The following is a 10,246-nucleotide window of genomic DNA, read 5'->3' on the forward strand; positions in this document are numbered from 1 at the left end:
TATTTGTATGTGCTTTATTCTCAAATGCAACAGTTTGTGAAATGCAGTTTGTGTGTGTGTGTGTGTGTGTGTGTGTGTGTGTGTGTGTGTGTGTGTGTGTGTGTGTGTGTGTGTGTGTGTGTGTATTTACAGGCACATATGAATCCACACGCAGGAGGGTGTGGAGTCTCGGCAAATTGAGGTCAGGAGACTCAAAGCTGAGCTTGATGAGAACACTGAAGAGAAGAAGATCTAGGTATATACCAAGAAAATATACTCAGACCTGAAAATATCACTGTGCAGATCAGAATTTCACATTCATTTTCAATTGTATTTATGGATGGCCATCACACGAACAAAAGTGCAACACATTTTAACTCACACAAGACCTGAATGCTGAATCTCATTGCCATTTATTGTTTCATTTATCATATATTTCTCAAAACGCCTTTCTTTCTGCTCTAGAAAAAGCTATTATTAGCCATTTGAGGTTTTTATGGAAGTGAATTGCCTCGACTACAGCATCCACTCCTCACCACTTATTAATGCGGATTTATGAATTTAACTTTTATGTTTTTTGTGCTCATCAAATTCACTTCACACTTGACGGAAATACATTATCATGTTTGTACAATGTAATGACATAACAGTATAGAGATACAGAGTTTACATTTGGTGAAAAACCTTTCATCCATGGAGTTGTAAATGTGCAGGACAAGTGTTGGTTTCGAGTCCACATAAGCAGTGTTACATCGTTACCAGAGGAAAAATCTCCTATTTCCATTGGATGAAGTTATAACGTTGATGCAGTGACGTAGAAGTGTACATCACTGTTGACCTCAGGCAGCAGTGTGGTCAGTGGTGCAACACACCTGAAACTTTGAATCAGAAGAGGTTCTGCTTGGTGTTAAGCAATTCTGTGGCCACTGCATACAGTTTGCATTGCAGTGAGTAGAGTGTGATATGTGAGTGTTGCAGCGTGACATAAGCCGACGTTTTGCTTTATTAAGCAACGAGACATTTTTTTATTAGTATCAACGAATCATGTCTTTTTTTTCTTGTTGATAGAACAGTTGCCTCAGCAGCACCCTTCCCATAGTATCCGTCTACAAGTTAGTACAACTGATACCATAGACACCTAACCATCCTTAATATACATAGTGTGGTTCCTTCCTTTTCCATGGTCTGACCAAGTTGACAGGCAAGACATTGCAGACTCTGACCTGACACAGTTCATGAGTTGGTGACTATCACAGCCCTGGCAAAGACCCCATTTCTCTTCCAAAAGAGGGTTGGCAAACCTAAACAAGTCCTTTCTGTGACTACATGTTCTCTGCTTTAACTCTGGTCGACTCCTGGGACATTGTCAGTGTCAAAAAAGGGAGCGTTCAGACAGAGCATAACTGTTTCTGGAGTGGCTCATCTGAAACACGGGTCAATAGAAACACTCACCACCACATCACAGACATTGAAAAAAAAAAACAAAGATGCTCCATAACTCCCAGGATTTTATTGGCTGCCATGTTGATTTTTCTTGTTCTGGGATTAGCATAGGCCTCAGTGTGTTTCTGTGACTAATGGTCTGTGTTTTCAGGCTGTGAAATCAGCAGCCTGAGAGTTGAACGTGCTGCCATTCAGTGTTTTGAAGTCTGCCTCACCCCCCCCCCCCCCCCCCCCCCCCCCCCCCCCCCCCCCTCTGGGTTGTGCCTCTGGGTACTGCTGCTAATGCAGCCCCAGCACATTTCTCTCTCCATCTTGGAGCACAGGCTCTCCTTTACATACAACCATGTTTAGCACTTCTCTCCTTCTGCACCCACGATGACCCCCACTGTAATCTGCTCGACTCCAGCCAGCTCGTGTCATCCTCACCTGTGTGGCACAGCCTCGGCTGATGGCTAAATCTTGTTAACACTGAAGACATATTTGTGCTGTGAGCTGGGAAATGTTGAGGGTGGCGAAGGGAGTCAGTGAACAAAGGACATGGAGAGATGGCGGAGAAGGGGGGGTCTCACCTCCCTGGCACAGTTTGAGCCTCCAGAGTTAGCAAACTTTTCACCCTGCTGACCCAAGGACATTCTCTCCTCTGGCTAGGCAGACAAATACGTGTTAGCCGCTGTTCACTGAGCCCCCACAGGACACGTTAAGTAAACATGTCACTCAAGCATCACCATGGAAACTTTGGACATTTTCTAAATAAAGTATGAATTTTATGTGTTGCTTGAGAAAGGGTTATTTGGTGGGGGAATGGTATCCCGAAGCTGGAGCCATCTGATTTTTCTCAGCCAATATCCCTCTGCCTCAAAGTAAGCCAGGTTTGTGTTACCTGGTATTTGCCTGCAACACATTTTTATCTGACATCCTCTTAAATTGAAAGCAGGGAAATTGCGGCTGATTGAAGGGATACGTTTTTGGTGATGGAGGGACAGAGGCAGCACAAGAGCGAGGGGAGAAAGATGTGAACCCAATCTGCCATGTGTTGACTGTACTGATTAGGGGCTTGTGCTAAGAAGAGCTTCTCAATCCCCTCATTCCTTCTGTTTACATTGAACCTCACCACTCATTTCAACACAAGAATCACTGCAGCGAGTGTACCCTCTATCCTTCCCTGCTCAACTTCAGCCGTATCACCTACATCACAGCGGGCACAAGAACGCCTTTGTTTGCCATGTACTCCAATTAAAAGAATGGCTAATTTAACGAAGGCTAGAAGGGGTTTGGTCGAGTTTGTTAATCAATTAGGAAACATGGAGTAAGCAGTGCGATTAGTAATGTGATGAGATCTGTGACGTCAAAACATTTGCTCGGTTTGTGGTGTGCTGACAGCTCTTCATGAGTGTATATTTGTGGCACCAGAGGAGAGCACATGCAAACCCAGCCAATTACAGGCTGCAGGGCTACTGGAGCAAAGTCCAGCTAATGTTTTGGGGCATTCAGAAAACCTGCAGGGACCAGGATTACAGAGCCGGGCTTAAAAGCAAACCCAAAATCCAGGGAATAATAATAGGCAGATAAATAAGGGATGGGATGGCATGGGAGAAGCTAGGAAAATAGCACATCTATTCTCACGCAGCACATTTGTTTATTTATGGCATCTGAAGGCCTGGTTTGGATGCAGGGTGGGGGCTGGGGAAATACATGCACAGGCTTTCCCTTTCATAGTCCGGCTCCCTGGCTTTCATTAAGTGTCATTACCAGTACTTTCAGAAAGCTGGCCAGGCTGAGACCTGACATCCCCTCTACCGATGGTTGTCCATGCATATGGATGTGTTTCTGATCCCTCTTATCCACCACTGAGGAGGGGGAATTAGGCCGGCGAGAAGGAGTGGAGGGGACTTAAAGGGTGCATCCATATCTGACTTTAATGTCAAAGATGGCGCTATTACTTCAGCTGAGGGACAGTCTCCATGCTTGTTTTGTTGTTTTGTACATGTCAACCAGGTTATCAACACTGAAAGAATTTCACTTAAGATTTTTCCTTTTTTATTACCGTGTGGGTCATGGACAGCCATTTCTGTACGATCAAATACGTTTTACACTCTAGTGACAAATTGTACTTTCATTTCAGCCTGTACAATATAGTCACAATGGTTTTTAGAAATGTGCATTTCTAACAGCATGGTATTCATCAGCAATTTACTATTCCAGTTCACTTACTTTGAGAACGTCCTCTGAATGATGGGGGGCTTGTTCTGTTTATTTCTATATTAGGGAATGAAAAATTCATATTGTACGCTTTTTCGAGCAGAAGTTATCTAGATTCAGTGTAAATGGTACTTGGAATTAGATTTTCACAGCAGATTGCTGTTATTAGGCGAAAACGCCAACTCCTTTGAGCAGTCATCTTCCTGGGAGGCAATCTATTTCTCTTTCACGCCGACCGAGTGCTGGACCAGGCTCTTAATGCACTGAAGCAAAAGTGCTTCGGTCCGCAACCTTTCACGCCTTCAGCTCTCCTTTATGTGATTGAATAGTTAATAACTATGAGTCGCCTTTGAAAGCTCTGTGCCTTGGTCCTTCTGAGGCACTTCTCTTCTTTTTGTCTGTTTGGCTGCTGTACCTGCCCATTGCTCTGTCTGCCTGCATGTCTACTTGCCCCAGATGCCAAGTCGACTGATAGCCCACCTCTTCTCCACCAACCCCTCTTACTTTTATCTTTGTCTCTCGCCTGACTTGCCACTTGTGTGTCTGGCTGTCTGGCTGTCTTATTCTGTACATCAGAATTTTGAGGGCTAGGGATCAGCTTTTTCATCTCCTACTTCCTCTTTCTCTTCCGATAGAAATTCACACAAACAGACACACACACACAGACTCCCTCACAGCTCATTAGCCCATCCTACGCTCACAGCTCTGGCAGAATGTGACCCTGCCTAATTGTGTACCATGCTCATTTGTTCTCCCTGCATGATGTGACGATTGCTTATTTATTCTCCTCAGGGCTCCCATCTCACATTAAAATGATTGACTCATTTCATTCAGTGCACATTTTCAAGCTTTATTTGATAAGCTCATTTCCCTTGGCATTCAAATCCCTCCTTTTCCCATGCTTAAAAGTTATAATGTTACCGAGGCACATTATTATTCATAGTTGGGATTGTTTCTTGGGCTAATTATCTGTGTTCGCAAATTATTTTGGACGTGATTCTGTTTATTTCGGTGGAATTGAGCAGCACAAAAGGGCAGACATTAACGATGCAGTCGGAATAGCTGAGGAGCCAATTGTGTACACAAAGCTGGCAGACGCGGTCAACAAGAAGCTTAAGAGGGATTGGGACGCTGTCGAAACTCGGTCAGAATAAGCAGAGCAAATTTGCATTCCGTTAGAATTTACATCTGGTTAGAGACCTGTTTTACAAATGGAAAAGCCATCAACCTTTTTGTCCAATCATGTAATAAGGGAGTGTTTTGACACAAAAAGAAGCATAACAAGCGGTTGCTGATTGGGGATTTAGGCAGCATTGTTACAGCAGGATTTTAGCTCTTGTCATTTCGCCAGCTGACAGTCGATGTTTTCTCCCTCCAGCTACTGTATATCGAACAGGCCTCAGTGACACAGGACCTGCTGGAGGCTTGCTCAGTGCACTGGTCGGTCAACTAGGAGTAAGATTTGTGATCTTGACAAGCCTAAAAAGGTGTGACTGGCAGAGGTTTGTGACATAACACATATGAGGCATCATTACGGCCGAGTATTGATACTCGACTATTTTGTTACCAATCAAAAACTGAGAAGTTCAGCAAGATGACAAAGAATGGCATCAACTTGAACTTCAGTGGTCATATTTTTAATTGTATGCCTTATTTATTCTTATACCAACATTTTGCCAGTTGTAGAGTATTTTTATTTAGCCAAAGTTCTTGTTATGTTGTTGCTTAACAAGTTGTTAAATGTTATAAAACCTTGTCTTCTTTTGATTAAGGGGTACTCCAACATTTTAGTATTGCGCTTCAATAAGGTTGGATGACTAACAGCACTAAGCAGCAGGGGCCAAGACATCCTAACTTTTAATATCAAGTGAGCTCCTCTTAGCACACCTTATGAAATTAACCCTCGTGTAAAATCAGTGCTCTTTAAATATAAAACAAAGATTATTAAATTAAATATTTTTTATAAAGTTTCAGAAAAAGTGTCATTATAGTATCAGAACCATATTGAACATTGAACCAAAACGTCACATCTCCGGGCATCATGAACCCCAAATAAAAGATTGTTTCTAACAACATTCGTGGTCTTTGATTCTCAATTTATTGGAATGATGTCTCCTGTGTTTTTTCAGGGATTTGACCACAAGAGGAGCTTTGATTGGCAGAGAACCTACAAAGAGGCGCAGAGCCGCTGGCTACCTTTCCCAGCAGCCGTGATTGTTGCAGAGTTGGCCTTGGGAGTTTTCTGCTGAAGATCTTGTCCTTGCTCAATCACCTCTCAGATTCAGACATTACTTCCCAATCCAATGGACATTCAACTATTAATGATTGGTACTAAAAACACATTGAAGGGGGATCTGTAAAACCTCAAAAAGATTACATCAATGGTTCTGGAGTTTTTAATAAGCATCCTGGAAAAACAACCTTTTTATTCTACATGTTATTTGAGTACAGTCATTTTAGTATTTAACTGATAGGTGCTTTTGTTCTAAGTTCCTTTAGATGGTCAGATGGAGTTTTTATCAAATCTGAATATAGAAAACTAGAAAACTAAATATTAAACTGGAGTATTATCAAAACTGTTAGATCTTTGGTTAGAGACTTTATCACTGCAGGTAGGATATTGATTTTGTACCCTACTATGTGTTGTTTTTTTGTCAACATGCCCTGAATCACAGCAGTGTTTTAATTTCAATCAGTTTTTGGTGCCTTAAAGTTGAATAAATGAGCTAAAAGGAATAATAATCTATATTTTATGACTAGGTTTCTGTACGTTGATTTCTACAAAAGAAAAGTAGAGCAAGTCACATACAGCAACTTCTCCTACAGCAATAGACCCACAAGCCAATGGAGCCAAAATCTTAATGAATGTGGCCAGATAGACAAGAAATTGCAGCCAAATAAAAGAATAATGAAGGCATCTAAACCCTAACAAGTCTGCCTTTGTTCTTCCACTCCACCCACAACAAGCAGACATTGTTGCAGCTTTGAGGGCAGCTCAGAGAGTTCCATGCCCATCGGCCTTCAATCACATGGGATGTCTGAGTTTGACAGTATAAAGTCTTTCTTCTAGAACAAAATAAGACCCCTAAGCAATAGTGGATGAGCTGTTAGTAACCACACAGTCCACAGGGAGGTAGACCAAGCATGGTAGTACAGTATACACAAAGTGCTGGTTAGGGATAAGACAATGGACCAAAAAAACATGACTGGATGCTGCAACACTCTTAAATTTCTTACCATTTGCCTCTGTTTGCAAATGTATCTGTTTTGTTGGGTAAAATGTCATTTGGCTTTTTTCAAACCAAAAATACAGTTCATGAATTTAGTGTGGTTAAACGCCAGTTACACAAACGGAATTAAAAGTTTTAGATTCCTCTCTGCATCTGTTTTGGTTGTGTCCATTTCTTATATTAGTTTTTCAGAGAGCATCAGCGAGGATTAACTGGAAGCTCACAGAAGCGCTGGAGTAGGTAAGTTATTCACTCACTGGCAGCGTGGAAGGATTAATTCCAGCCGTACACCAAGAGGACACCATCAGTTCCTGCATTAGCCAAATCAATAGGCAACATTCTTTGCAGCGTAGCAGTCAATTCACAACACTTAAGGTGTCTGAGGAAACTGAAGAACACCAATAATTGTTATTAATGCCTTGGATATCCCCAAGCATTGTATTTAGAAGCAGTGCCCATCTAAAAGACATTTAGCCATAACATACTGTATGTACACAAGAAAGGTCTCATTGCTTTGTCTGTGAATACTGTGCGGGAATGTTAACACCACAAATAAACCAAGATAATATCAATGTTGAAGTGCCTGCAGTGTTTAGCCAAACTGCAAGCAGGACTCCAGGGATGCTGATGTTAATCAGGCCAGCACATTGGTCCAGAGTGAAATATTTTGAAAATGTATGCAGTCATGGTCACCAGAGTATGGACTGTAATAACGTTGGTGATGTGCAGACTTCAATCGTACATTGATTGAGCACCACCATGCGAGAGTGCAGCCAATACTGAGCTTGTTTAACATTCACACTGGTGTTTTAAATGACAGCTTTCATTTTGGAGTAGTTTTGGGTGTTCCATTATTGGCATTAAAATAGTTTAAACAGTTGATTAAAACAGTTTTTATTTTTTTTTTATTTTTATTTTTTTATTAAGTTTGACTTCAGACAAATTGTTTCTCCTTTTACTTAACAAGTAATATTTTAAAAAAAAATGGTTTAGTATTTGAAAACATGAAGAATTCAGTTTGTAGCTGATTAAAAAGAAATTATTCTTGAGGTTAAAAAAAATCATATATTTCATGACTGACTTAGCATAATCTTCTGCACTGACACGAATAGTTCTTAAAATTATGTCCCAATGCTGTTTACTTAATTCAAAAACACCACAGTTCAGTGATTTTAAATCATCTCTTCTCTTTTCCTTGTAAGAATATTGAGTATGTTGCAGGGACACAAGACACAAACAGGCTTTAGTGCACCAATGGGTGCTGCCCATTTCACAGTGTATACAAAGCCACTCTATCAGTGAAAGCAGTTATTAAGTGAAGGACAGGCAACAACAAGCATACATTGCCGCCTGTTTCCATCATAAACCACACGTGGGCTCAGAACGGTTGATGGTAAGGGACTACGGAAAACAGGAGGGGAGGTGTGGGGTGTGTAACATTCAAAATTCAATCAAGTGAAGGCCATCTCCAGCAGGGTAACAGCATGTGGGGGTGGGGGGTGTATGAGGGGAAACTCAGCTGAAGTTTCCACTGGGCCTGCTGCGCTCCTAATGCAGCCTTGGATGTAATTGGGTCCCAGAAGGCTGTTCATTATTGCGGGTGAGCAAGGCAACAAAACGGAGAAGGGGTAGAAAGAGAAAGAAAATGTTTCATTCCTTGCTCAGTGCCTTTGTCCTGCCACCATTATGGGACAAGAGGTAATTAAAAAAGCACTTGATGCCTCTGTTTTTCTTTTTTTTTTCATCAATCTTACTTCTGCTCCTATTAAGTTTGTAATGACAGCAGAGCTTGTCCATGTCAGCCACCAGACACTCGACAATAGTGTGTGTGTGGGGGTGGGGGGGGGGGGTAGAATGAGAGGAAGGCAAGGGCGGGGCAGTTAATGTGAGAGGGACAGCTCATTTCAACAAATCTCACAGTGGTCAACAGCTAAGATTCACCATAATCCCTCCATCAAACCTCAGGGTGACGATGTGTAGTCTGTAGTGAATGGATGTACCCTTACCAAAAGGCAGCTTCTTTATTTGGGGTGTGGCAGAAGGGCCCATTTAAGAGGCGTGGCTTTGCACCCTAATCCTGTGGCTCCTATCTGCACCCGCCTTGGAGGCCATTTTAATTCCCTCCATCATTACAGGGACCTTCCCTGGAAAGCCTCAGTAAAGGTGACTGCTGACACTGTCATTCTCAAGGACTATTTGAAAATGTCAGCCCATAGCTGAGATTTGTCTCATTAAAGTTGGTGGTGTCCATTATATCCATCCCCTCCTCCACCTGCCACACTCACTCAAGACAACTTGGACAACTAAGGGGGTTGAGGGGACGCTCATAATGTACTTATTTGCATGAGGGTTACAGTAAGACAGACGATGACTGACCAACAACACAGGAGTGTAGCAGAGGGATTCGGCTAAGAGACAAACATTGCTCGTTGTTGCACACTGCATTTGAAGAAATCACAGACAGGCCGGCTTCTTTTTGTCTTTCCTTCCAAATTGATGCCGGCTAGTACGAGAGGTTTGAGCTGAGAGACACCAAGGAATGTCAGAATAACCGTGATGAAGATACTGAAACACCATCCAGGCTTTTGTTCAACAGTCTTTCGACCTGAAGATTTACGTACGGCTTCAACAAAGCAGACACAAGACGCACCCACATATAGCTCGGCTCCTCATCTAAAGCATATCGGCATCTTTACAGCCGAGGGGTTTCAAAGCCCGGGGATCACACATGTAAGACGAGTGGCAAATGTGGGTGTGAGTGGTTGAGAGCGGGAGGGACAGATCCATGCTTTTTGTTTCTCTCTGATCAGTTTTCACTTACCTCAGCTCACAATTGTGACGCCGATATTGAAAACAACCGCGCTGGGAATTTCATTATGAGCATTTTAGTTACGTCTGTAGTGTTTTGGGTTTCTTTATATTTACATTTACACATTGTGCAAACAATAGGCCCATGACCTCCCTGTATTTTGACCCATCACGTTTGTTGCAGGACAAAGTTCATATGTTGAGCACATGACTGTTAGGAGAGTTTCCATTTAATTGGAAATCCTTTTCCAACAAATCAATCAGTATATTCTTCATCCTCTCAAAGTCTGATAAGGTTTTTGCCGAGCTAAAAAGATTAGTCTTTCAACAGAAAATGATCAAGCAACTATTTTAATAATTATTTCATTGTTTCAGTCATATTTCTGAAATGTCAAACATTCTCTTGTTCCAGCTTTTCAGATGAGGTTTTTCTGCTTTTCTTAGTCTTTTGTGATCGTGAACTGAATATCTTTGAGTTTTGGTCTGTTGTTTGAACAGAAGGGGCAAGTTTAACATGTTTTTTGGGGGGCTTCAGAAAACTGTGATGAGCAGTTTTCTCTATCTTCTAACCAGATGTCTCCTTAGGG

This window comes from Embiotoca jacksoni, unplaced genomic scaffold (genome assembly GCF_022577435.1).
Source record: "Embiotoca jacksoni isolate LCO1_2020_lvr unplaced genomic scaffold, fEmbJac1.0.p SCAF_6, whole genome shotgun sequence".
Lineage (NCBI taxonomy): Eukaryota > Metazoa > Chordata > Actinopteri > Embiotocidae > Embiotoca > Embiotoca jacksoni.